The sequence below is a fragment of the Myxine glutinosa genome, chromosome 7, assembly GCF_964187855.1.
Source record: "Myxine glutinosa chromosome 7, kmMyxGlut1.1, whole genome shotgun sequence".
Taxonomy (NCBI): Eukaryota; Metazoa; Chordata; class Myxini; order Myxiniformes; family Myxinidae; genus Myxine; species Myxine glutinosa.
The window spans coordinates 153,806,169-153,833,863 of NC_136267.1; the positions used below are offsets into that span (position 1 = coordinate 153,806,169).

General features: G+C 42.5%; 1 protein-coding gene across 1 annotated transcript in view; it reads left to right on the top strand.

Annotated features, from left to right (window-relative positions):
- The window catches only part of MOCOS (molybdenum cofactor sulfurase), a 329,100-nt gene that overhangs the window by 72,791 nt on the left and 228,614 nt on the right, over window positions 1-27,695 (top strand). The gene's annotated exons all lie outside the window — the stretch shown is intronic.

A 27,695-nucleotide genomic window follows, 5' to 3' on the forward strand; every position in this document is an offset into this window, starting at 1 on the left:
CAGGTGTGTGGAGCAGTGTATGAGGGAGTAGTGGTGATTGCGTGTTGTGTTGACCAAATGGTCCAGGAAGAAAGGAGGGTGCAGGTGGCACCAGGTATGATTGCACAGGTGTGCAACGACAGGTGAATGAAGAACAGGTGTATGTGGCTGTGTGGAATAAATGGTAGTGTGGAATATCTGGAGTATTGGAATGGATGGTCGTGGAGTGAGTATGGTGGAAATTGTGGAGTGGAGTGGATGGTGCGAAGGTGTGAATGGGGGAAGAGTGGACCCCCATCACGGATACCCGGGGAGGGTAGTGTAAGTGTTAGGTAGAGGGTACAGGTAAATTGTGGTTGGATATTGGCATCTGTGGTGCGAGTGGAAGAATGGTCTTTGGATGGGTGCATTAGTGTTGTGGAAATGGCTGGGCGTGTAGCCTGTTAGTGTGTGTAGTTGGTTTGGGCACTCCACCACTGTGAGGATGTCGGCCAGGTGAGGCCGCAGGTGGGCTCTGGGAGCCGGTAGTAGTTGTTGTGGATGGGGCCCGAGGATCCGGAGGACGGACCCGGGTAGCCCAGTGCCAGAGGGCACCAGTGGGGTGACAGAGCCAGGAGAGGGGCTGTCCCCAGGTAGTTAGGTTAGGGTGAGGAGCTAGGTAAGCTCGGGTGGCAACTACAGTGGTGGAGGTGTGCAGGTGGGTAGACCTGTTGGGAGAGGTACACGTCGCAGCCCAGAAATTGTGCGAGGGCACCGGGAGATGAATCGGGGGAGTGAGACCCCAAATTGAAAAGCACCACAGTTTGGCCAATGGGAATTGGTTTTTAGAACCCATAGTGTAAGAGGGCCAATGGTTTGGCCGGAGAAAGACCCCGGGTAGTGTAAAGTGTGTTAAAGTCATTTAGAGGATAGTTAGGATGAAGGATCTCCTCACACCATCTGCATCCACTCACCTGAGGTGACAGGTACTCCGCACCATGCCATGTTTTGATTATTTTTTATGATGCAAATGTTTGGATTGTGAGACGCATCATGACGTGGGTGTGACATTGTGCATAATTCCATCTCTCTCTCCTTATGAGGATTGATGATGAATTGGTGATGGCAAATTTTGAAGTAACGGGATTGTGGAGACGAATTTGGTATAGGGGAAATATGGGGAAGACGTGACAGTAGTGACGAATTTGTAAATGTGTAGATTTTTGTACATATGGGGTGGGAACAAGGGTAGGGTAGGTGACAGGGGGGTGACGTACGGTAGGGACGAGCTTTCTCACTTCGGCCTCCGTACGCATTTCACCTTGCATTGCCTTATTGACGTGTACCCTTGTGACCTTACCCCTCGCTCAATTGTCTTTCTTTTGTCTCCCACATGACCTGTGCGCCATTGGGTGCCGATGGGAGCGTGCGTGAGGTGGCCATTGTGCGCCCGAGATTCCCAGAACCAGCATGCATTGCGTTGATGTACCACTTTATGGACCGCTGTTCTGCGGCCAAGTACCACTTGATGGACCCCAGGTTCTGGGGCAGGGCACCTCTGTTGGAAACCGGCCATAGTGGCCAGGGAATCTTGCTTGCGGACCTCGGTAAGGTGGCACCTATGCCAAAGAGGTGGACCACCCTTAGTTGGCCCCTGAGGCCCTAAATAAAAATGGACACAAGTTGTGCTTTTTATTATGTCCAAATAGGCCGCATGAAGCCTGAAGACGTCGGGAAGAACATCGGCCCAGCAGAGAAAGAGAAGACCACCACCAGTTGTTTTGTTGTGTTTATTATGAACCATGGTGACCGCACCGGATGGTGCTTTTGGGTGCTTTGTGGTGTTTGGGTGCTTTTGGGTGCTTTGGTGGTATTGGTACTGGTGCATCGATGCAATGCGTGCTGTCTCCTCCCTCCCAACAGGAATTTCTTTCTCTTGTTCCCTAAAAAAGAAAAGAAAAAAACACACAGGTCCTGGGTTGCGTTGTAAATAAGAAATCACGTCATGGTAAATAATGCTCCCCACCGTAAATGTATAGTTTCAGAATAATTCCGTAATTCGGTTAGCTGTGGGCTTGAGTCTGTTAGACAGGATGCAATGCAATAGGGGGACATACTTATTTGTGTTTTAAAATTGTCACACTCAGGGTCAGGTTAATTGTAGAAGGAATTACACCTACATGTCACACTCAGTTAAGTCTAGTAGGCCCGAGGACGTGCCTGAAGAAAGGAGGGTGCAGTGTAACGATTTTGAGAAGTGTAACGGGTTTTGAGAAGTGTAACGGGTTTTGAGGAGTGTAACAATTTTGGAGGAAGGGTAACGGATGTGAAGAGTATGGTTTTGGTATGGTAACATCCTGGTAATGTAAATAATGGTCGCAGCCGTCCTCCTAATTAATTTCATAGAACATACACGCAGGTCACGATATATCTTTTAAATAGTGTATTTCCTTATTCCATGTAGGCTAAGTATGTGTTTTCCACTAGATTGACTTTGCATTGTATCAAACAAAATAAGCGTAGGCCCTTCCAATTTCCCCAAAACCTCCCTTCCATTTGCCTTCCGCATTTTGGTCGGTTTTTCTCTTCAACCACCATTGGCCACGAGGTAAGGTTGGAGAAGAAAGGCGTGTCTCCACCTCGTCAGAAGAGGGCAGGAGTGAACCGGCCCTAACAGCCAATCAACACCGCGGTGAGTGACCCGGTAGGCGTGCCCTCGGAGCCGGCGGCTTAATTCCGCCGGAGGTGATAAAAGCGACTGCAGGGGACTGCTTTACGAGTCCAGATGAGAGATGACTGGAGAGAGGCCTTGAGAGATACGCTGGGGGATGACCTGGAAGAGGAGCGCAATCCACCGCAAGCCCTACCTACCTACCTACCTACCTACCTGCCTGCAATACCCCCCTGTCGTTGGAGAGACGCGCTGAACGGAGGGAGACGGCTCCACCCCAGGAAGAGGAGCAGGTGTGCCGAGCCAGCGCGTGACGGCCGCGGATACGCGACGGAGGTTTTCCCGCCAAAACCGCGAGGGGTTGAAAGCTGCGGCCTCCGACCTCGCCTTCCTCTCTCAAGCAATCAACCTCGAGCCATTACCTGCCTGCAATATCCACCGTGTGAGTGTGAACGTCCTGTCCTACTCGTTTGTCTTGGGGATTAAGTAAATGAAATAGAATAAGTTAACAATGCACTGTGTGACTGCTCTTTCCCATCTATTGCTGTAAATAATATTGGTCGCTCTAAAATATTGCTTGTGTGTGTATAATAAATCTGTTCTTCCTCCAAACTCTGTCTTTCTTCTCTCTTCTTCTCTTTCGGTCGCTTTAGAGGTTTCCCAATTGAATATCTGTAGCGCGATTAGTCAACGTTCGGGTGGAATCGGGTTCTAATCGGGGAGTAACTGTTCGGACGCGGTTAAATACACCACCGCTCGGTAAAATAACATCCAAAAACCGTGTCCGTAACAATATATATATATATATATATATATATATATATATATATATATATATATATATATATATATATATATACACACACACACACATCACAACAAAACGCCAGTAGCTTTTCATGAAATACTCTATTGATTTCCTAGCATGATCAGATTTTAATGGAGAAAGCCTGGTGTTGACTTAACGGTTAAGTAGGCTGGCTTAAGATCTTAGAGTCTTAAGTTCAAGCTCCTTTCATGCCATTGAAATAACATCAGGTTGGTGGACTCAGCCTGTCATCCTTCCGAGGTTGGCAAAATGAGTACCAGCTTACTGGCAATCGAGGGCATTGCATCAGTGGCACAGTGACGCCCCCAGAATATGATGCAGCCAAGCAGCAATATGCTGCATATGAACCACCACCTCCACTTTCATGAATAAATTGTTCATTTCAGTATAAATCATTATCAGTGACTGTACTTCTCATCGTGGAACATCATTTTTATTATCATCACCATTAATCATAAAAATGTAACTATGATTGCTGACATGGAGCGTTAGCAATGCTACAGGAAAGTGCAACCTTGTCCTCGTGGTAAAGAAAGCACTGTTGTCTTTTTTTTTTTTGCTTCCACCACTACACCAAGCATGCTAAATAATCAGCATAAAATTCTCTCGGCGGGAGACTCGTCTCTAGACTACGACACTGGAATGCTATTAATTTTCCTCGAATTTATGCCCACACAGCACTTACCTGGGAACCAGGAGATTATATAATCCTCACAGCTTGTGCAAAACATTTCTGCTTGTATTATTTTGCAGCATTGCAAGGTGTATGGACAAGGTGTGAAGCGTGACCAAATTTGCCCAATCTCGGCAGATTCTTCTCGGCAGTATGGGAAATATTGTTATAACTCCAACCAAAGATGGGCAACTTGTAATGGGCTCTAAAATTGTGTCCTAGAAGCCCATTCACAACTTGAAGGCAGATGGAGGAAAGAATTTTGGAATGCCATCGCCTTTTTGTTCTGGTTGAAAAAGAAGTGCTTTAGCTGCCTCCCACCATGAGACTGTAGTTTGGTGCTGATTATGAATTGCATTTTTCTCACACAGCGACATAGTGTTTGCTGTTTTCTTAATCAGTTGTGTCTTCAACATTTTTTACCTCTGCCACCGTAGGTAGACAGGTCCTGGGTCCAGTTATGGTTTCACCCCTATCTGTCTGAGGGTTTGTTCCTTGGCTGAGATGGGAGAACCTGCCAGAAGGCCAACAGTCCCTTCACAAATGTAGGCTTTATGGGAGAGTGGCCAGACGGAAGCCACTCATGAGAAAAATGCACATGACAGCAAGCCTGGAGTTTGCAAAAAGGCACGGGGAAGATGAGAGCATGAGGCAAAATATTCTGTGGTCCGATGAGACAACAATTGAACCCTTTGGCCTGAATGCAAAGCACTCTGTGTGACGGAAACCGTGCACAGCTCATCAGCCATCAAACACCATCCCTACAGTGAAGCATGGTGGTGGGAGCATCATGATATGCGAATGTTTTCCAGTGGCAGGGACTGGGAGACTTTTAAGGATAGAGGGAACAATGAATGGAGCAAAGTACAGGCAAATCCTTGAGGAGTACCTGTTTCAGAGTGCAAAACATTTCAGACTGCAGCAAAGATTTACGCTCCAACAGGAAAATAACCCCAAACATACAGCCAAAACAACACTGCAATGGCTTCAGAACAAGAAGGTGAAAGTCCTTCAGTTTCCCAGCCAAAGCCTTGACTTGAATCCCATTGAGAATCTGCGGAAAGATTTGAAGATTGCTGTTCACTGATGCTCCCCCATCTAAGTTGACAGAGCTTGAGCAAATCTGCAAGGAAAAATGAGAGAAACTCCCCAAATCCTGATGTGAAAAGCTGATACTGACATCCTCAAGAAGACTCAAAGCTGCAATTTCTGCCAAAGGCGCTTCTGCAAAGTGTTCACTCAGAGGGATATTTCTGTATTTCATTCTTAATTATTTTGCAAGAAATTCTTTAAAAAAAAAAACTGACATTATGAGGTATTATGTGTAGATTAGTGACAAAAAGCTCAATTAAATCCATTTTAAATTCAGTCTGTAACGCAACAAACTGTGAAAAAGGTCAAGGGGTGTGAATACTTTCTGAAGGCACTACTGAATGAATGAATGAATGATCGTTTTAAGGCCATTTTTCCCCGCTAGAGCGGGGGTTAGCCTTGCGGGCCCCATGACAATCATGGTTCCCTGTTTGAGGCAATGTTTTTATGGCCGGATGCCCTTCCTGACGCCAACCCTTAGTCGCCTCTTACGATGCGCAGGGACACGGTGTACCTATTCTAAACCGGGGTACACACCGGGAGTCTGAAGGCACTACTGTAGCATGATATTTCAAAAAGTTGTGGACTGGTTGCAACAAAACTTGGTGGATGAGTTGGGTAGGTGACAAGAACAAGCTGATTAGATTTTGGTTAAGCTCCGGATGCAGATCCGGTCTACCAGTGGGAAACAAACCTTAAACTGTTTAGCCTGATGGAGGTATGAGCTCTACTGAGTGCCATTCCAGTTTTCACTGTTTCCAGGTGGATAGATGCCATAAAATTCCCATAATATTTATATAGTTCTCTGCATGAACCTGTCAGCTCTCTGTCTCTTTCTGTTTATCTATCTCCCAAGCTCTTGTTAAGAATGTAAATCATGCAAGATTACCTTCACATAGATTTGCGAACAGTTCCCAAATATACATGAATGATTTATTATCTGTTAGCTCGATCATGCAGGGAAATTTTATGCAATTGTGCGAAATTTTATGCAATATGCTGTGCGAAGAACCTGAACCACAGCAAAAGAGTCATAAAGACATACAAACACTCGAACGGCACTCGGTAGAGTGCATTCCTCCGCCAGGCTGAACAGTTTATGTTTTGTATCCCACTGATAGGCCAGATCTGTATTCGGACCTGAACCAAAATCTTATCGGCTCGTGCTTGTCACCTAACCAACTCGTCCACCAAGTTTAGTCATAACCCGTCCATGACTTTTTAAAATATGTTATACATCACTTTTTGCCCGATCTCTTAATGGTGAATAATCACTAAAAAAATTAAATAATTCTCAAATCCGAATCCATATACAGATCTTCACCAAAATCGAATCGATTCGTCCTGCTCACACACCGAACCAGTCCACCAAGTTTCGTCCAAATCCATCCATAACTTTTCGAGATATCATGCTGCAGTCACGTGAAAAAGTAAGTACACCCCATGTAAAGTATTTACTTTTTCAACATATTTCAACATACAGCTATTTGATCTTCATCTATCTATAATTCCAGTAATCTCTGTTTGTACGTTTGTACGTTTGTTTGTCTGTGACCGCTGTTTCTCGACAACCACGGGTCCGATATACTTTTAACTTGCCAGGTATATTGCTGGGGACCCGAGGATGTGCCTTTTCAAGGTTTCATATTAATCGGACAATTACTTACCGAGCTATGTCCAAAAAACGATTCAACCAATCAGAGAGCAGCGAACTATCGCGTGTGCCGAACGTGGCGGACACACTCTGCCTCGGATGGCACATTTGAGAGCGTATTCATTTATTTCACGTTTGCAAACTATGTTGGCGTTAAACTATGTTTTAAAACTAATAAAAACGAATTTGCGATTCATTCGCTTTCCTGCGCGTTTGTGCACGCGATGGCGATTTCTTTACCAAACTCCGGAAGCCGTTCGCTTTGGACCAAACCATTTCATGTAAATAGAGGGGGGGGATATAATTTTAGATATAGATATAGTACGGGCAATGCCCTAGTTTCAACAATATTGATAGATAAAGGTGATATAATATAACAAATATCATGAAACATTTACATTTTGTAGTCCATTGTATAATTTAAATAAACATAAATGCAAATTTCGCATGTGGAAAAAGTAAGTACACCCCTGCATTTACTTTTTTACTTTTTTTTTTTACTGCGTCGAGCTTGCTCGGCATTCCATGACACGTTTCTTCCATTCATCTCTGTCACTCATGGCATTAGGTAGTTCATTAACCAGCCACCCAGTATCATTTGTAAGCTGATCGATATATGTTTTCGCAGGTCTCCCTGGTGCCTGTTTGCCGTGAGTTGGTAACCAAAGTAAAACATCGCTTGCGAGCTCATCTTTGTTTCTCCAGCAGTGCCCAGCGACGACTTGAAATACCTAAAATTAGAATCAGGTGCACCAGCTCAGGTGCAAATGATTAGAACATCGTCAGAGAGGATCTTGGAGGAACCTGTCTTATTTAAACCTCAGACATTTCGTTTGGTTTGCTCTTTGTTGTTGAAGTGTGTGGCGTCACCATGCATAGATCAAAAGAGCTCTCTCAGGCCTTCAGAAAGAAGGTTATAGATGCCTACGAGTCTGGGAAGGGATTTAAAAAGATCTCCAAACAATTTGAAATCAATCAGTCGACTGTCCAGAATATAATCTACAAGTGGAAAAGATTCCAAACAACTGCCAACTTGTTCAGGCCAGGCCGCCCCAGCAAGTTCAGCCCGAGAGCAGACCGCAAGATGCTGAAAGAAGTCTCTAAGGACTCCAGAATGTCATTACGGGACCTACAGGTAGCTCTTGCTCATGTTGATGTCAAAGTGCACGAGTCTACCATTAGAAAGAGGCTGCACAAATTTGATCTACATGGGAGGTGTGCCAGGAGGAAACCTTTGCTGTCCAGAAAGAACATCAGGGCAAGACTAAAGTTTGCCAATGAACACCGAGGCAAAGACCAGCAGTTCTGGAACAATGTGCTCTGGACAGATGAGTCAAAGGTAGAGCTATTTGGCCACAGTACACGAAGACATGTTTGGCGAAAACCAAAGACAGCATTCGACCACAAGAATCTGATACCAACTGTAAAGCATGGTGGTGGAAATATTATGGTTTGGGGCAGCTTTGCTGCATCAGGGCCTGGGCAGCTCACCATCATAGAATCCACGATGAATTCTTCATTGTACCAGAGGGTGCTTGAGGATAATGTCAGGCCATCTGTCGGAAAGTTGAAGCTCAACCGAAGGTGGGCTTTGCAACATGACAATGACCCGAAACATACCAGTAAATCCACCAAGGAATGGCTGAAAAGAAAGAAATGGAGGGTTCTGGAATGGCCAAGGCAAAGCCTGGATCTAAATCCCATTGAGATGTTGTGGGTGGATTTGAAACGAGCTGTGCATGCAAGAAACCCCTCAAACATCGCACAGCTGAAAGAATTCTGCATGGAGGAGTGGGCAAAAATTTCTCCCAGTCGATGTCAGAGACTGGTAGACAGTTATAAGAAACGCCTACTTGAGGTTGTTTCTGGCAAAGGGGGCAATACCACCTATTGGAGCCAAGGGTGTACTTACTTTTTCCACATGCGAAATTTGCATTTATGTTTATTTAAATTATACAATGCACTACAAAATGTAAATGTTTCATGATATTTGTTATATTATATCACCTTTATCTATCAATATTGTTGAAATGACGATCAAATAGCTGTATGTTGAAATATGTTGAAAACGTCAAAACTTTACATGGGGTGTACTTACTTTTTCACGTGATTGTATATGTATACATATATACATATATACATATATACATATATACATATCGATATACACACACACACACACACACACACACACAAAAGTTATATATACACACATCTTGCACAAAAGTGGATGCATCGAGACCTGATGCTCCATTCCACCTTCTGAAACTTGCATTTGCAGATGACACACACACACACACACACACACACACACACACACACACACACACACACACACACACACACACACACACACACACACACACACACACACACACAACAACTTGATGGCAAAAACTTTTCTGACTGCGTAGCGGCCGCACTAATAATAGTGTTACGAATTTGGGTAGTGATATATGTAGAGCAGAGTAGATCTGAGTAGGTACCATGCTTCGTGTGTCGCGGTAAGGAACACTTCCTGTAATAAGTCATGTGTAGGCGTTTGTCGGGTTAAGATGTATGATTGTGAATCTACCAGGAGATTCGTGTGTTAGGTAGTGTAGGGGTTAATGAGTAGAGCCCTTGTATGTCTCACCTGGTAATCAAACCTTTGTCCCTTATGGCACTACAGACCACATAGGCACTTGGTTAGGATCCCTTAGTACAACATTAATGACGCCCTTCCCCCCCTGACATGTCTTAGGAAGAAATCGTGCTAGGACACCGCCGATATTGGCTGCCACCATTTGCACCTCCGAGAGGCCTACTCGCCTCGCATAGCACGTGCTGTGACCAAGGAATAGGGGACGGGAGTGAGAGTAGCGCAGTGGGCGTGCCCCCTGGGCAAGCCGGCGAGTCGTTAGGCTCTGATTGGCAGGACAGTGTGCCAAAGCTGACGTCACCGGCCAGGGATATTAGCGGGGGCCGGACGCCATTTCGGGCAGTTGAGACTAGTTCATTCCTGGCCCCTGGCAGTTCAGTAGAGAGTTCCATTCCTGAGTCGAGTTGAGCAGGAGGATTTCGTGTGCGCAGGAGTTGAGTGGAGTTGTCGAGCAGTACAGTCCCGGTGCGATCCTGACAGAGTTGAGACGAGTTCACTCCTGGCCCCTGGCAGTTCAGTAGAGAGTGACATTCCTGAGTCGAGAGCAGTTGGATTCGTGGTTGAGAGTTGGTTTTGCAGTGCGCAGTTGGCAGTGAGCAGTTGAGAAGTGAGTTGGAAGGACGAGACGTGCAGTCACACCTGCGTTCTCTCCGTTCCTGTCTTTTCGTGCTTCATGTGGGGATCGACCTCGTGTGAAGCCGCTGGCCTGCGTTGGGTGCTTTGGAGCTTGGTGCATGGACTTCGTGGGTGGCGAGAGGATCGGAGCTTGGAGCGAGGCCTCATGGGTACATCGGGGTCGAATGGAGCCGTGGTGGACGGCAAACAAGACAGGGCGACGGACAGATAAGCTCACACCACATTTCACGATTTGACATAACGTGTTCTTTTCATTAATTCACATCCCCTGGTTGTATTTGATATCTGTGTGTGTGGGATCCCAATTTAGTACCTTGTTTTATTACCGGCGCGTGCTTTTACTGTCTTTGCTTTTCCTGAATAAACCCTTATATTATTTTTGTACATATATCTGAACGCAGTTTACCGGGTGGTTGATTTCAATAGATAAGGCTGCGGGGCTCTCGCCGTTCCCCTCCATTCCGCGCGCTTGGGTGTTTTAGGTTTTGGTATCCACCATCGAGTTTCCTCCTCGGAGTTAAAGCCTTTGTGATCGGCAATCCGCAACTCTGGTGTGTAATCGGTGCACATCGGATTTTTATGTGAAAAAATAAAAAATATTTTTTCACATAAAACGGCTTTTTTGCGCGCAAAAAAATTATTTTGCTATTTTCGGAGAAAAAAAGAATTTCGCCCTTTTTCGGGAAAAATAAAATAAAATGCCCTTTTTGGTCGAAAATGTCTGGCAACACTAAAAAAAATTAGGGAATTTTTCGAAATTTTAAACTGCGATCGAAATTTGTAACTGCGATCGAAATTTGTAACTGCGATCGAAATTTTTAACTGCGATCGATCTCAAAAACAAAACGTTGCGTCCACTTGCGTGCGTTGCGTCCCCAGCGTGTACAGCAGTGAGGCGGTGTACTACAGTGAGAGAGTGTACACAAAGTGTGAACAAGTCTCCTATCAAGATGAGTGCTGCTCTTCGTGACGAGTGGCTGAAGGAATTCAACGCTGGCGGCGATGGGGCCACCTTCAAGTACGTGTCGAGTGACACGGCTTTCTGTCGAGCTTGTGAAAAGACTTTCCGGGCGAAGCAGAAGTCTGAGCTGGCCCAACATGTCCGAGGAGACCGTCACAAGAGCAACTTGGCCTTGAAGAAGAAGAGGACGGTGTCGTGGAAGTGAGGTGAGACTCAAGACTCCAATGACCGGACACAGGTTTACAACAGGTCAACACTTTATTAACTAGTTTCAAATAGTAATAACTACCGTTAACTCAATCGACCAGGTAACTCTATCCGCATAGTCCTTCTTGTTCGGCTGCAGCACCGAACTCGTGGTACGCGTTCATTCCGTCGGGCAGGGCTTCTGAGGATGAGTGTTCCTTTGGCTCAAAGTCCCTTCTGTTTATATCGGCACACTTCAGTTAATCCTCTGTCCGCTGAAATCGTAATCCCTTCTCCGCTGACGTTACTGGTCGCCTCACTGGCACCAGCTAGCTCCCCTCCTGCTGCGAGTTCCATTTACCAAACAATAGGGGGGTGCTCCAGCCTGGGGCTGTGACCAGGTGGACAAGAGATTACCATGTTCGTGCACATTCCTGACTTTCATTTACGAAATCGTCTATCTGCTTCGTTACCAGCCCTAATCAATGAGTTACCATTCCCAATCAATGAGGTACATTTCCACAATTCCCTCATCTTTTTTGTTTTTGTTTATATTAACCATTAATCTAAACATCAATATAAGTAAACAATCAATCACTGCAAGTAAACATCATTACAAGTATAAGTAAATAATCAATATCTACAAGTAAATATCAATACAAGTATTCAAACCATAACTTTGGTAATCAAATTCCCTTAGGCATACACCGTCATCCTGCAAGAATCACAAAACATTTCGTTGGTCATTGACTCCTTCCATATTGTTCAATCTATTGCATTTGCATCACAAATATCTTTTCAAAACAACACTTCACCATCACCAAGATACAACAATTTCACTTCATTTTCAAGTTTTGTAAAGCATCTGCACCATCTGGCAAAAACGTTTGCCTCCACACAAATGTTGACTTTGTTTGAAAGGAAGGGCTGATCACTTGTGTTTGAATTCAGGTATGAAACATTTTCTTCAGTCTTTATGAACACCTGCACTACTTCGTGTAGGATTTCGCTGTTGTGGTAATGGTGCGGAGTCATAGACTGACCCTGCTCTCCATGTAGCATTCTTGCCACTCTTGCTGTGAACCATAATGATTCCTTGAACAAGGCCTTCGCCCAGTTGTAGTCGACTTGCCTCCTCCCTCATTATGAGTGGGCAGCAAGTGTTGGTGTAATGTTGATTGGCCAGCAAGATGTGGAACAGGGATGCCGGATGCATCCACAATGATGTTGGGACCATGGTGTTCAGGTCATTCATGGTCCTTACCAGGAGCAACCAGCAGAATCGTGCACAGCTGTTGTGACAAGGGCACAGCCGTTTTTTTGCAGCTCCATGCTGGTTCCCCGGACGTTGGTGAAGTAATAACATATGTCCCCGCATTTCACAGAGGTTGCAGGTAAAATGTCGTTGTCCTGCAACTTCTGATGTGATGAATGTTCGAAGCCTTCGAACAAGAGTAAGTGATCGCCTTTCTTTCATATGTTGCAGTGTGATCCAGGCAAATGGTCACATAAATTTCCTTGGTGAAGGTAAGCATTCATCTCCAAGTTACACGGGAGAATGTCTTCATCATTCTTTGAGAAAGAGGGTGTATGCCACGATTAACTTCATTTTTTAGCCACAAATTTTCTTTCTCGAACTTCTTCCCAATTCCGTTAGCACTCCCTTCAAAATGTGATCTCGTCTTATCCTTATGCTCAGTCACATCTGAATCTGCTTTCCACACACACTGAATCAGATAGGGTACATCTTACCATGAAATCAGCATAATCATGTATATCTTCCGACAGTTTCACATTCAACAATTTGTTGTTTTTCCTTAACACAAAAAGTTATATTCATTTATATGCGTCACACAAATAATATTCAATCAGGTATGTATTTTATTACTAAACTAAGAATAGCATCCACAATTGCTTTCAGGTTAATATAGTTCAAAAATTAATTCATGCAGGTATTTTAGCACTACTCTAAGAAAATAAATTGTATATGATTACAATCACAAACGGGAATACCTAATTCCCAACAACAATTTTCCCAAACCAACAAATTAAGCATAATGTATTATTACCATAATTCCTCTCCACTTTTTCTTTTCCCTCTTTTTTTTTTTTCCTAACAGTGTGTCACTCGTGGTGATATGAGTTCACTGATATTGTAATTGACACAACTCATAACATTGTCGTTATGCCATTATCTTAATTCTACTGTATTCATTTGCAACATCACTTGATTTAATCTTTTAATCTCAGTATTTATGTCGCCATAAAAGTCTTCCTTTTCTGGTTCCACATTTCTTTCCTCATTTGTCACTTCATGCGTTATCATCGTGTTGTTGGTTACCTTATTCAAACACACCGTCACTAAGGCTTTCAAGCAAGCCACCACTAAAACAATTGCCAATATAACTACTAAACCAACAAACAAGTTTGCTACTCCTTGTATATATTCATACCTATGACATAATTATATGTCGATGACATTCAACATTATATACCAAACTAACAAGCTTCCTAAAAGGTAAATAAAGAAAATCCCTTAATATGTAACATAAATCAGATTATTTGTCTTACCCTTATCCCCCTATCTCCCGGGGTTGAACTCAATCCCCTGATCATGAGTGTAGTTGTGATACATTTTTTCACTCATGTTGTATTAATATCAGCAGGTAATTGTATGTCATGTAGGCAAATAAATGTCACTATCCCAAGTAGGAATATCACATGTTGAAAATGTAATGTTTATCAATGCAAGGGGTGTTAAAATGTAATTCAAATGACTGTAAATCACGACTATCATTTATCTGCCACTGAATGTTCTGCTGGGCTGCTAGGTGCAGCCTCATTTTCTGTGGGATCGTCCACCTTAGCCCCATGTGCTTGCTTGCAATGAGAGGCATGAATCCAACTTTATATTTTGGGTCCATATTTGTTTCTATTCTTATCAATCTCCTATGGTTTATCATTTCGTTCCAAGATACCGCAACCAAAGGTTTTAACCAAAGCTCTACCAAACTATTTCCAATGTGAACAAAAATGCCAGTGAAACAATGATTCGAGGAATTAAATTCAAGGGGTCAATAAATTTATTCTATAACCAGATCTAATTTTTCCATCCAATAGTTTGCCTTGCCACATGTCATATTATAACACTTTAATAAACCTTCGAAAAATATTTCCCATCTCAACAAATTTCCTTTTTTACAAATAGCCATGTGTATCTTACGTATTTAACTACAATTTCCTCTCAATTTGTTTGGCCTAACTGGCCGCAAAAGTGGCTGCCAGCATGCAGTACCGTTTTTTATCTACCAAGGAAGTGCTCGTCCACACAAGACCTCTACCAAAATGTTGTTTGTAAAAACAAATCTGGGATTTCTGATTACATGGATGCACACTCTCAGGACATTTTCAGGCTGCTGTTAACAATCCACTACGATAAATTAATTCCTTTACCCACAATCAAATAATTAGTACAAATTGAGGATATTATCCCTATCACATTCTTTTATAGATTCATTATGTTGGATCTAATTTTTTCCAATAATTTTCCACTGCTGTAAGGAAGAACAATAGCTCTCATAAGTCTTAGTAATATCGTACTTAATTTGCCCAGCATCGAATAATTTATTTACTATCCTTTCTCATCTGTTAACCAGTGACTTTGTTTGAACTCCAGAACTGAAAACCCACAATAGTTCAAACCAGCAAAATTTTCTTTACTATTTTCCCATATCATCTATGCCTAAAACACATCCATACATACAGCACAATTTATATGCTGATAAAATTCAAGTTTATATATATAAAAATCCATGAGCAGAGTACTCTGGGAAGTCAGTGTAAAACCTCTCCAAAATTTGGCTAATTTTGTACTCCCACATTTTTATGAAGCTCATATCCATAAATAGCTTTGATTCTCATATAAATTCGATCACAATGGACTCCCAAGATTACTCCCAATTTTTACTATTAATGAATAGCTGCTCATAACTCAGCAAATCAAATCTTTATTCTCCATCTCCCTTGACAAAAGTGATAATTTTCATAATCAAATTATATTTCTATTTTTTATTTTTTTTATTTTACGAATTCTCTCGATATGCGATCCCATCCCCATGGAACTATCTATTTTCCAGACAAGGCACACTGTCGGTGTCAACAATCTTGTAAGATTGATACACAAAAACACTAACATTGACACACAAAATACCCACACACCCATGCATTATGCGTATTTGTTTGCGTTGGAACCCTTATTTGCAGATCCGGATGGGTGTCAACTTTATTTCAATTTCTCAAAATTTGTCCTTCAATTTTATAAGCGCTAATACACAAATGGACCAAAAAGTTTATTCTTAGAAAACCCCTATGATGTCACATTGACATTACCCTTTCAGTTCCCACAATAATTTATCCAAATTTGACTACCCACCCATTTGTATGTCAGTCGACCACTGACCTATCATTCGTGTGGAACAATAGTCCGAAATTCCCACCTGGTCATGATGTGACTCTTGTCACTTGGTTTGCCAAAAAATTGCAAAGCAATTGTTCCAAACTTTGTAAATTTAAAATTTTGTGCCCAACATAAAAGATCCAATTTCGGCATTTGATCAATTAATTATCAATTTGCTTACAAGCAAAAGAAAAATGAATAATTCTTGCTCCGAAAACTTTTCAGACCCAAGAATCATCGACAGTTATTCATGTTTGTCCAGTAATCTAATTTGTTGAGGCCAATCGTCATTTGGGATTTGTCGCAATGAAGGCCTAATCATTGTCTGAGGTATCGGTCAGCCCTGGTACCCTTGATCTTGGTTTACCCTATGAACTTGTCTTCCTTTTGGTATACGGACATCCTCTTTTCCAATGTCCCATCCGTCCACACTTGAAACACCGGTTTCTGTCGTTGCCTGGTCTGTGCACCTGTGCACTTGTATTGCTGGGCTGCATCTCTACATCCCTGAGTTGCCACTGCAATCTCTCGTTATCTCCCGAAACACGAAAAAATTCTCTGTACCGTCCTTTTTGGGGAGACAACTGGAAATCAGATGGGACAACTGTCCCTTTCATTCCTAATTTCGAGGGCAGTTGTGCATTTGTCTCCTCCACTGTATCCTGTATCCTTTTTATTTAAGTTCTAGATCCGTTATCCGTTCTTGCTGTTCCCGTTGTCTGGATTCACCATCCCAAAGATGGAATGCAAGCCAGTCTACCGTTAGATTCTGTCTCTTCCTGGCTTTCAATCTTTGTTCCAATCTTTCCAATCGACTTCGCTCAAATGTACCATCTCTTGGAAACTCCTCATCATGTCCCTTTGTCCACAAATACCAATTCTCGACCTGCCTTATAGCTTCGGCACCATAACGGTCGTACATATGATGTGTACAAGTACCTTTTTGTGGAATCTCTGGTTGTCCTTGTGTATTCTTGCAGGCTCCATTTCCCATTTTGCCTTTTATCAAAGTAGCGTTGGATGTGTTGTAGTTTGTTCCTCTAAAGCTTCTCTCGTACCTCCAGGAAGGATCTCTCCACCTGTTCAAACGGTGATTTCCAGAGAATCTCTCTCACCTGTGGCTTTTGCACAATCCAATCTCACAGATCAGTATTTGCAGATGAGCCAGAGGGTCAGTATGAAATGGGTGAATCCTCAGGTGTCCGCTCTGTTGAAGGGGAAATCACACAATGGTAACCGCACATATATATCTATATATAACTCACCACCTTGCTCAATTTTCCAACGTTGTCTTCACATTGATAATATCTCACAAAGATATCAAAGCTTCTTTCTTGAGACCGCATTTTCATCAATCAAACAATCAATATATTCAATTCAATTTATTCAGTTCAATTTATTCAGTTAAATTTATTCAATTAAATTTATTCAGTTCAATTCAATTATTCAATTTCAATTAATTTATCAATATTCATCAATAAATCAAATTAATCATTTTGGATGACTCCTTGCATAAGCCCTTTCCCCAATGATGTCAGGACAGGTCCATCCATTGACTGAGATCGAATCTCATCGGTCGTCACCTCTGGTTCATACCTCATGTCAATTGATGAATCACCGTTCTGTCCTAGGGTCATATCTGACATATTTCCCCATTTTGCCTGGTCTCCACAAATTTTCTTTGCAACCACTAAAGGCAACTCATCCTTCATTCGTGAGACAGCCAAAATGGATGGCAGATATTAAAGTTCATTGGGAAAAAATCTCATCATTTTTTCTTTTAATAGTACCCAAAATCTCTTGGCAATATAAATTTCGTAAAACTCCTGAAATAAGACTGTAAAATTCCTTCAATCATGCTAAATTTTGAAACTCCATCGCTTGTAACACCCAATTTATCCCATAGGGCTTGAAAGTTCTTTCCCAAGTTCATGCAATCATTCTGCATTTGAACCCTATGATATCATTCATAATAATCATCATGATTTTATAGTCATGGTCATATCATAATCATCTATTTAAAACGAACATTTCCTTTATCACCACAGCTATGTGGTATAATCAACAATAGAATAAAACTGTACATAGCAACAGGCTACCTCAATACCTCATGGCCACTTAGTATACCTATTGACAATAAGTCATAACAATATCGAATAATCATTGAACAATTCAAAAAATCGCTTCCACTGCTCCAGCCGCAGCATTCGTCATTTTGTCTGCTCATCCGCGTGACCAAAACGAAATAAAGGGAGCTCAACCATTACACAGCGCTTTTAATGGCGCATGCCATAGGAACTCAACGCAATTTCGACTCGGCCAGAAAAACGAGCAAATTTTGCAGGATGTTAACTGGAATTAGTCGTGAAAATATATACAAAATACACAAAAATACACACCCACAAAAATAAACAACAAAACCCAAACAAACCCAAGGTCGACCCTCTTACACAGTAAATTACATCATTTCAGCATCGTATTGATTGCTGAAATATTCCAGGGTTTATACACACCTTAAAAGAGGTATGCGTGGTGTTGCCCCCTCCCACGTTTATTCCAGGGTTTATACACACCTTAAAAGAGGTATGCGTGGTGTTGCCCCCTCCCACTTTTAATTCCTCATTAAATTCCTCATTAAATTACTCATTAAATTACTCATTAAATTACTCATTAAATTACTCATTAAATTACTCATTAAATTACTTATTAAATTACTCATTAAATTACTCATTAAGTTACTCATTAAATTACTCATTAAATTACTTATTAAATTACTCATTAAATTACTCATTAAATTACTCATTAAATTACTCATTAAATTACTCATTAAATTACTTATTAAATTACTCATTAAATTACTCATTAAGTTACTCATTAAATTACTCATTAACTTAACTTACATAGTTTCAGCATTGTATTGATTGCTGAAATATTCCAGGGTTTATACACACCTTAAAAGAGGTATGCGTGGTGTTGCCCCCTCCCACGTTTATTCCAGGGTTTATACACACCTTAAAAGAGGTATGCGTGGTGTTGCCCCCTCCCACTTTTAATTACTCATTACATCGTTTCAATTAAAAACATCGCTTCTACTGCTCCAGCCGCAGCATTCGTCACTTTGTCTGCTCATCCGCATGACCAAAACGAAATAAAGGGAGCTCAACCATTACACAGCGCTTTTAATGGCGCATGCCATAGGAACTCAACGCAATTTCGACTCGGCCAGAAAACGAGCAAATTTTTCAGGATGTTAACTGGAATTAGTCGTGAAAATATATCCAAGATACACAAAAATACACACCCACACAAATAAACAACATTTATTCCGTTCAACAGAACAAACATTTCCTATATCATGACATGCATGTCCTCAAAATTATATGACCAAGAGAAAAAGTAAAACTAATTAAAACTGCGGGCAGTGATGATCCGGCGACCATACCGCTCCATCCTGATTGGACGGGTGCGTGCTAGAGTCGTTAACAACGACAGTCCAGATCCGATTGTTCAAAATTTCAACTCAATCGATCGAAAAATGAACGCAGGGATGCATTTTAAAGGTGCAGTGGCACTAACTGAGTTGCCACGAATATGGCCACGAAATTGCCAATATGGCCATCACAAAATATTTTCCTTAATCAATTGGCTCATAGCATAACCAATCTGCAAGTATCTCATCCGAAGATGTGTCTCTGAGGAATTGTAATTAAATAAGTCATTTATAAATCAACGAGTTAATTTATTAAATGATTAATCAATAAATCAAAATTTTCCTTGACAGCCACATCACTTGGTCAGTGTCATGTCCAAATATCAGCTTCCTTACTCAAAAGGTGCCTGAGTTAATGTAATGTAATTACTGTAATAAGATTACTGCAATTACTGTAATGATTACTGTAATTACTGTAATTACCGGAACTGTAATTACTGTAATTACCTCAGGTAATTACTGTAATGTAATTACTGTAATGTAATAAGAAATGTTATTAATTAAATAAGTACTTCATTAATCGCTAATAATTAAATAACTCGTGAATTCTTATCCGATTTACTTAACATTTGAGTGTCCCCAAAACGTTGGAGCAAAACGTCGCAACAACGAAAGTGAAACGTTGTAGCGACGTTGTGGACACATCAGCAAAACCCAACATTTGAATGTTCCCAAAACGTTGGAGCAAAACGTTGCAACAACGAAAGTGAAACGTTGTGGCGACGTTGTGGAAACGTTAGCAAAACCCAACATTTGAATGTTCCCAAAACGTTGGAGCAAAACGTTGCAACAACGAAAGTGAAACGTTGTGGCGACGTTGTGGAAACGTTAGCAAAACCCAACATTTGAATGTTCCCAAAACGTTGGAGCAAAACGTTGCAACAACGAAAGTGAAACGTTGTGGTGACGTTGTGGAAACGTCAGCAAAACCCAACATTTAAATGTTCCCAAAACGTTGGAGCAAAACGTTGCAACAACGAAAGTGAAACGTTGTGGCGACGTTGTGGAAACGTCAGCAAAACCCAACATTTAAATGTTCCCAAAACGTTGGAGCAAAACGTTGCAACAACGAAAGTGAAACGTTGTGGCGACGTTGTGGAAACGTCAGCAAAACCCAACATTTAAATGTTCCCAAAACGTTGGAGCAAAACGTTGCAACAACGAAAGTGAAACGTTGTGGCGACGTTGTGGAAACGTCAGCAAAACCCAACATTTAAATGTTCCCAAAACGTTCCAACAACAAGTTCCAACAAGTTCCAACAACAAGTTCCAACAACAAGTTCCAACAAGTTCCAACAACAAGTTCCAACAGCAAGTTCCAACAACAAGTTCCAACAAGTTCCAACAACAAGTTCCAACAGCAAGTTCCAACAACAAGTTCCAACAACAAGTTCCAACAACAAGTTCCAACAACAAGTTCCAACAGCAAGTTCCAACAACAAGTTCCAACAACAAGTTCCAACAGCAAGTTCCAACAACAAGTTCCAACAACAAGTTCCAACAACAAGTTCCAACAACAAGTTCCAACAACAAGTTCCAACAACAAGTTCCAACAGCAAGTTCCAACAACAAGTTCCAACAACAAGTTCCAACAACAAGTTCCAACAACAAGTTCCAACAGCAAGTTCCAACAACAAGTTCCAACAACAAGTTCCAACAACAAGTTCCAACAACAAGTTCCAACAAGTTCCAACAACAAGTTCCAACAACAAGTTCCAACAACAAGTTCCAACAACAAGTTCCAACAACAAGTTCCAACAAGTTCCAACAACAAGTTCCAACAACAAGTTCCAACAACAAGTTCCAACAGCAAGTTCCAACAAGTTCCAACAACAAGTTCCAACAACAAGTTCCAACAACAAGTTCCAACAACAAGTTCAACTTAGGTTGAGGTTGAGGGTTCACACAAACTGGTTAACCAAATAATACAGAATTATTATTATTATTATTATTATTTTTCAAAAGCACTTGTTCACCAATTTCCCCAAATTTCAGCTTCCTCGCTCAAAGGATGGCTAAGATATCGCCCAGTCGAACAAACACACAACTAGAACGACGCTCAGTAGAGAGCATATCTCCGCCTTGGTGAACAGTTTATGTTTTGTATCCCACTGATAGGCCGGATCTGGATTCGGACCTGAACCAAAATGTAATCGGCGTGTTCTTGTCACCTCCCCAACTCATCCACCAGGTTCATTCACTCATCCATAACTTTTTTTAATATATGAATAATATTAAAATAATAACATTAATAAGTATATTATGTTAAATATAATGTATATCGCTTTTCACCCGATCTCTTGATGGTGAAGAATCACTTTAAACAATTCTCGTAGCCAGATTCGCACCTGGGTCTTCACCAAAATCCAATCATTTCGTCCGTGTCACCCATGCTATCTGTCTGACAAATTTCGTCAAAAAAACAACAGCACTGGTTTTGTTTCCTGGAAGCTTCCTGCAAAACGCTTTGCTTCTCGCAAAACGTCCGCCAATGGGAACTAAAGGGAGGGAGAAGGAGCGGGAGCAAGAGACAGGTAGCCCGAATGGAAATGAGGGACAATGAGGGCCAGTGAGGGAGTGTCGGTATGCAATTTTCATCCAATCGCCATCTTTCACAATAATTCTGGACCGGTATGAGATGGGGTTGTCTGTCATGAATTTATTTGTTGATCGAACGAGTTTTAGGTGTTTTAGAAAATGGCGGGAAAACTTGTACCCACGGCTTTGGTCCTACACAATTTCGTTTTTTTTTTTTTTTTTTTTTTTTTTTCCCCAGTGCTAAACAAATGTACCGGCCTTACAAGACTTGGAAGCAAATGGTCGCATGGTGCACTCATGCCCCGTTTGCCCCCAGGTCACAGTAAGGCCCTTAATGACCAGCGCCGACCTGGTGCATTTTATTTAGACAGCGCAAAAAATACGTATTTACAGAAATCATTTAGAAAAACACGAATAATAGCTACAATCGTTTATCGAAGTACCATTCGTGACTTCATCACGCCACCTATATCGCGGCATCGGTGCGCAAGGAAGCCCCAGACCACCTCCTCCACCATGTATGTACAAAACTATTCCCAGGTTCGGAAATCATACTGGACAAAAACAAGACACACTTACCTTTTAAAGACTTGTTTGTGTCCAATTGATGCCAGCCATATTGATGCCAGTGCCTCCATATTGTCGTGGAAGTGAGGTGAGACTCAAGACTCCAATGACCGGACACAGGTTTACAACAGGTCAACACTTTATTAACTAGTTTCAAATAGTAATAACTACCGTTAACTCAATCGACCAGGTAACTCTATCCGCATAGTCCTTCTTGTTCGGCTGCAGCGCCGAACTCGTGGTACGCGTTCATTCCGTCGGGCAGGGCTTCTGAGGATGAGTGTTCCTTTGGCTCAAAGTCCCTTCTGTTTATATCGGCACACTTCAGTTAATCCTCTGTCCGCTGAAATCGTAATCCCTTCTCCGCTGACGTTACTGGTCGCCTCACTGGCACCAGCTAGCTCCCCTCCTGCTGCGAGTTCCATTTACCAAACAATAGGGGGGTGCTCCAGCCTGGGGCTGTGACCAGGTGGACAAGAGATTACCATGTTCGTGCACATTCCTGACTTTCATTTACGAAATCGTCTATCTGCTTCGTTACCAGCCCTAATCAATGAGTTACCATTCCCAATCAATGAGTTACATTTCCACAACGGTCACGCAAGCCACCATGGAGGACTTTGGTGGCGGAAAGAGGCACAAGTGCGACGTCGTGGCTCAGGAGCTGTGCCAGGCCATGCTGGCCGCTGGCATCCCATGGTCGAAATTGGAAAACCCTGCCCTCCGGTCGTTCCTGGAGAAGCACATCACTCTCCAGATCCCCGATGAAAGCTGGATTCGAAAGCACTACCTCGACAAGTGCTACGACGAGGCCTTGGCGGGGATCCGTGCCGACCTCGGACAGCAGCCCATCTGGCTGTCCGTCGATGAGACGACCGATTCGGCAGGTCGATATGTGGCCAACATCATCGCGGGAGGCTTGTCCAAGGAGGGGTACTTTCGTCCCCACCTCGTCCAGTGCATGTTTCTGGAGAAGACCAACTCCGGGGAGATCGTGCGTGCAGTCAATGACACGCTGCGCTATCTTTGGCCTGATTTCAAGCCGGAGTGCCTCAAGGTCCTCGTCAGTGACGCCGCGGCCTATATGATCAAGGACGGCCATGCCCTGAAGGAACTCTTCCCGGACTTGCTGCATGTGACTTGCGTTGCCCACGCGCTCCACCGTGTCTGCGAGACAGTCCGAGAAATGTTCAAGGACGTTCAACGACCTGATTGCCACGACGAAGAAGGTGTTCGTCAAAGCCCCGTCGCGTGTTGTCTTTTGGAAGGAGCAGCAGCCCAATCTTTCTCTCCCCCCGGAGCCCATTCTGACTCGGTGGGGGACGTGGATCGACGCCGCGGTGTTTTACGCCGAGCACTTCGAGGCCATCAAGGACATTGTGGACCAGCTGAACAATGACGACGCGATGGCAATCCAGAGTGCCAAGGACCTGTTCGGAAAGGCGGACATCAAGCTCAGTTTGGTCTTCTTAAATGCCCACGTGTCGTTCATCCCGAAGATCCTTAAGCAGCTGGAGGAGGCCGGCATGGAGCTGGCCAAGGCCTTCCAGCTTCTTGATCAGGCCAAGGAGGAGCTCGAAAAGATCCGAGGCTGCCGTAAGGAGATCCTGCTCACCAAGTTCAAGGCGGTGCTGCAGCGCAATCCCGACATTGGTGTGCTGAGGACAGTGGCTTTGATCCTGGATGGAGATCAGCACGGATCTGAGGTTGGTGTGCCCGCTGGAGTCAAGCTTGCTGACATCCCCCTCTTGAGGTACTGCCCCATCGTCAGCGTCGACGTGGAAAGGTCCTTCTCCGTCTTCAGAAACGTCCTCACCGACCGCCGACACCGCCTCACCAAGGAGAACATTACCAAGATAATGATTTCAAACACCTACTTTAACCGTTCCTAAAAGGGTCTTGTCAATTTCTTCTAGTCCTCTACTTATCAAACAATGCGGTTGCAATAAAGGTACCTGAACGTCATTTTTTACCTGTTTACTAGCCCAGAGTGCTTAATGTTGTGCAGGAAAAAGCTTACCATTTTTTGTTCTTTTTTTGACTGATTTCTGAAAAACTTGGTAATAATAAAAAATGAATAAAACGGGGGAAAAAAATATTTCGGGATTTTTTCACATAAAAAAAAAAAAATGCCGCTTTTCAAAACATAAAAGGCCTATTTTCTTAACATAAAAATCCGTAGTCTACAATCGGAGTTGCGCGACAGTAGTTATAATATGGTTGGCCAGATGTCAGTTATTATCCTCCTTTCACTATGTTATACAGTTTTCAGAAGGGAGCATATGAAAGTTCCAGCCAAGCCGGAACATGAAGAAGCCCTTTTGTTCTGCGCCGGTGCATTTTATATTACTACCGCAGACTTCATCTCCTGATTAGTACAGCGCACACCATGCATGGCAATAACAATGTGCGATCGCCGGTGCTGCATTTTCTGTCTTTGTAACACTTGCGTGATATCTGTAAGTAAATCCCACCTGGCCAAAAGAAGTGTGAAGAATAAACGGAGCTTTTGAAAATGTAAAGCTGGTGATGGAGAAGAACAGTTTGAAAAACATTTATTTTTGCTGTTCATCGGTCAAGTGTAAGACATTACCAGTAAGGATTTGGAGACATGTTGATGTTTTGCTTGTGTCCATTGAAGAATGTGATGTTTATGTGTTCTGAGTCTTAGTCAGGTTCACGATGTTTTTTCGTTCAAAATTTTGGGAGAATAGCAAAACTATACATTTTTGGAATATTCAAAGCATGAGGAATCCAAAAATTAATGTTGGCATTTGCGTAGACATCTTTGCGAAAATGACACTCAGGACAGTGATGAAGATCTGTAAAGCATATTCCTGAACGGTATAGACCTAGTAGATCCTGTGTGTAGGACTTATAGTTCAATCTGATACTAACAAGGCTGCTTTCTTGCTTTATAAACCCATACCTATAACTTCAAAGGACTTGGCAATATCATGTATTATGTAATACAGTTATATCACAAATATAAAGACAATGGTTTTCAATTACTTTTGTTTGTTGCTTTTCTACAATCCTGAGCATTATTTTGAGATCGTTATTGGATTCCTTGACCCAGAAAACATAGGATTAGCATATTTAATTAAGTTTCTAGGTTGACTAGAAGCCGAGATCGCCCAAAATATGTATTTTATGGCGGCCATTTTGAAAATTCAAAATGGCGGCCATGCAGGTGTCTGTGCAAATGCCAACATTGATTTTCGGATTCTCCATGCTCTGATGATTCCAAAAATGTACAGGTTTGCTAATCTCCCAAAATTTTAAACGAAATTATATTTGTTAACATAGTGAACCTGACTATCTGCATGAAGAGCCTCTGATGAATAAAACAAATCATATACAGGTTCATTAATTACGGATTATTGTGGTTTGCTACCTACGGAGCATTTCAAAGATCTCTCCTGAAGAAATTGCTATCGTAAAACATTTTTACAACATATCGAATAAGCAAGATGTTTCGTTGTCTCCTTCAATGAATATCTTGACTGCAAATGCGCAATCTCCAAATTTCACTCCAACATAAAAGGAGAGCAGGAAGGCATTTGTAATGCATCATTACCCCCATGAATCATAACCAGGCTAAAAGAACTCTCGCTCGTTAAACAAAGCAATCACCCCGCAAACCCTTTGTTTGAGAAATCTCTGACCAAATGAGGGAGGAAGAGGGGGGCACAGAAACCCTTTCTGACCCATAAAGCCTGCGCTGCACGAACAGCCTGGTGCTCTCGAGTCATGTTATCTCAAATGCTATAGATTATTTTTAAATCAAAGATGCCGAATATTTTAAGAAGAGATTGGATAAACGAGCATCTATAAAGGAAGTCTTGGACAAAAATGGACAGACAATCGTAAAGATTCATGTTTATTATTTATTTCTGTACTGCAAAGTAAAAAGAATAAACGAGACTAGCCACTCAATCGCGTAGTGTCTGAAGCGTCCACTCTAGGTCTGGCATCTGGTAGATCAGCAGTTTGAGTCTGGCCCAAATTGCTGAATTATACCAATCACTTTAAAAATGCTCCGTGCTGCTTCCTCGCTTGACACCGAGGATTTATTTTTGCTGTAGTTGCACATTTCCTCCAGTTAGTTTTTTTTTTTTTTGCCAAAGCCCATGGAAGAACTTTCGCATACACAAATCATGTATTCACATACAGACAAAGTCAGCAGCCAACACAGGACCTAACCTCAGACAAACATGTCCATTGACCTTGGAAGTTATTTCCCAGAACACTGGGTTTTGGCGGCGCTTTTATCTCCAGTCAGTGGTGCACTTTTAGGGATAAATCTCCCTTCCCAAGGGATTCCAACCCACGAGGTCCATCCGTGCTCTAACCTCTAAATACTGAGCCTAAAGTGAGGAAGCAACATGAGCTTTGGGTTGACTCGGCCAGTATCATTCTCAAGCCGCAAACCTTCCAGACTCTGAGGAGATGATCTAATCACAATGCCTGGCATTTTTTTTTTTTTTTTTTTGGATACAAGATCGAGGCTCGTGAAAGAGCTAACATTAATCACACAAAAAGTCAAACCGACACAAACCAACACATAAAACACAAAATAAGGGGAGCGGTAGACAAGATGGGGAGAGAGGGCGAAGGACACAAGCACAACATTTGAGAGCAGGGACATCGAGAGAACTGTGGGAGGGAGAGGGCTTGGGGGGAGGTGGGAGAGGTATAAAACATATGGACACTGCAAGGACTTCCAGGAAAGAAGCTGGAATTTCGAAAAAGTGTATATGGGGTGAATTAGCAGGGGTAGAAAAGATCAAGGTTTTGGATGGGGGAAGATAAGAGATGGTAGTGAACAGCTGCTTTAATGACCTGGAGGGAGGAGTGGGATTGAAGGGAGTGCGGGAGCTTGTTCCAGAGGCAGGAAAAAAGGGGAATAAAAGAATGAAGGTGAGCAGAGAGCCTCGATTTTGGCAGTTTAACCATGAGGGTTGCTGGCAGATCTTGTGCGACCTGTAGGAATATTTGGAGGACAGAGCACAGAGAGAGCTGGGGGGAAAGGCCGGAGAGGAGTCGGTAGAAGACAGAAAGACCACCAACCTGCCTGCGGTGAGTGAGTGAAAGACCCTCGGAGTTAGCTTCATCGCGGGAGATTCCAATGCATTGATACTTTGAGGATAGAATAGAACATGCTTCGAGGGCAGAACATGATAAACCCCATGAGCTGGCATCCCATGTGGGAGGGAAAGATTTATACTTAAAATGCATCACTGACTGCAGAGAGAAAAGTGACGTCATGAGATGGAGCCCTCGGTACTCGGTATGTTCTGAGAAGTTCATTCCCTCAAGGTCAACTGCTGTGTTTGGCTC